The following is a 2,387-nucleotide window of genomic DNA, read 5'->3' as shown; positions in this document are numbered from 1 at the left end:
GGTAGTTGTGCCCTTGACAGGATAGATAGATAGATAAATAAATAAATAAACAAACCCCCTAAATAGTCTTCTGTAGGAAAGAAGTTAATATACTCAATTATTTTCTGAAAAAGATCATAACATCTGGAAATTGATATCAAATGGTGTACAATCCCTGAGAGACGATAAACTTCCACTGTATAATATTTCCACTAGAAATCTTAATAATCCCATAAATCTTCCCTGTGAATTGGGAAAATGTAACAGTTCATTGAAATACTCATTGGGAAATAATTGAAAAAATGTAATAGTTCACTGAGATATTCGTGGGTTTTTTTTCTTTCTTTGGTGCTGTTGCTAACTCTGTGCATGTGTGTAAATACTCCTACTTCGTTTTAAAGACATACACGGAATATTCCCTTGAGCGCTGCATACCATAAAAGAAAAATATGCCCTTTTGACTTATTAATCATTATTACAGAGTTCAAAATTGCAGCGTCCCTCGCACATTACCGAAGGAGGCAAACAATTCTCTCTGTGTGTATTTTGTGTTGCTAAAATCAGTACAAACTTTACAGCTCGGAACTTTTTTTCCCCCTTTCTCTGCGGTTTTTCTGATAGACTCTTCCAATTCTGCTCGACTTATCCAGGGCGACTGAAATCAAGGGGGCTACTCGCCCATTATGCTCGCCCACTAAATTGTAATTAATTACGCACAAAAGCAGTTGCTTATTGTAATTCACCACGTGAATGTTTAATTTTAGGGAAGTAAAAGTAGATGAGGATTTGAACGCGTCTAGGCTCCCTGTAATGAATGTAACAGTAATTAATGTTGCTGGCAAGATGCAGCTTTTTAAAAAAATAATCGTGATAGAGAAGAGGCGGGGTGTGTATGTGTGTGCGTGAGCGTGTGTGTTTGCATGTGCCTCCGTGTAGCAGAGAGGAGAGCATTTGTGTGGCTTTGTATTGAATTAATGTATCCCTTTGGTTACGTTGCTGGAAGTCGGAATAAAGACAATTAAGCCCTTAGCATTTCTGTCACACTCCATTAATTACTGTAGCCGCTCCTGTCCCGACCGCTTCGTAACATATTCATCAGGTACGATACCCGTCCAGCAGCCTCAGCCGGGGAAGTAGGCTATTGTTGGTTTAAACTATAGCCTTTCAAATGTTCTTTATTTTACTTTTCATCCAAGATTGTTTTCCTCTCCTTTAAAAATGTTTTTCTAAAAATAAAACTCAACATAAATGTTTTAAGATTAGATTTGCGGGGAAACAGTTTAATTTTCACCATATGTTGCCCCAGCGGCTTGTAGATTAAAAAAAAAAAAAAAAAAAAAAGTCTTTCCACTGAAGCTACCAAAAAAAAATCTAATATAAAAATGTATTCTTCCCAATGCGTTTCCCTCCTGTGGGCCATTTTACGGCCCCCAAATAAATCTTTAAGGTTGCAAGGAGGGGGGAAAAAAAGTGCCCTGATGACGGAAAGGCAAGTCCTGCCATGATAATGTCCTTTATTAATATTATAGATGTGTAGTGTGCTGCATGGATCAATCATATCCATTCACAATCAGGATTAAGAGAGCCTATTTTAATGAAAATCTATTAGTCTCTCATTTGAGACACGGATGTTGCTTAAATCAATAAACAGCATAAAAGAGAATACGACGCAGGTTTCTAAATTAAAAAAAATCCCATCTATGAAATGTGTTAAGACGTCTGTAAAATCCTGAAACCCTCGATCGATACTTATAAATATTTAATGGTTTTTTTTAAACACAAATTGAAAACCATTAACACTGCATCCATTCTTATTATTAAAACAAATTGTCCTTGGAATTATGTGCTGTGGAAATGGAGCCAGATTGAAAGGGCATCCTCTGAAATATGTTTACTCGCTTTCATGTAAACCAATAAAAATCTGCAGGAGTCTGTAGCGTGAGCAGAAAGGTTTGATGTACAATGTCCATGATTACAGTCTCTGAATTAATCACGAGAGCGAGAGAGGGAGGGAGGGAGGGAGGGATGGAGACGGGGAGAGAGGACTCAGTTATCTACTCAACAGTATCTTGCTCTTCGGGTCAGCGCTTATTAAAGCGTGGATTAAAACGATGATTTTTCTGTTGGCTTATTTGCCCCATTTCGACCGAAATAAGATGAAGCAGGGGGAGGGGGGGAGGAAATCGGTTTCTCCCTACGTCATACCGTGAGTCAATGTACAAATGTAAATTCCTCTTATAAATACGAAATCCAATACTTTGCCTTGGAAATGCTTAAAGCTAATGCAACGCTTAAACTCATTCATAATTATTCCTCTCCTTTGACTCGGAGAAAACCCCCAATGGTCAAGAGGTCCCTTTGAAAGCGGAATAAAAAATAACACATGTATTGATACCACCTAAATAAAC

Source organism: Pygoscelis adeliae, unplaced genomic scaffold, assembly GCF_000699105.1.
Source record: "Pygoscelis adeliae isolate BGI_AS28 unplaced genomic scaffold, ASM69910v1 Scaffold149, whole genome shotgun sequence".
Lineage (NCBI taxonomy): Eukaryota > Metazoa > Chordata > Aves > Sphenisciformes > Spheniscidae > Pygoscelis > Pygoscelis adeliae.
The sequence above is the reverse complement of the archived record's forward strand: the minus strand, read 5'-3'. Positions refer to the sequence as shown.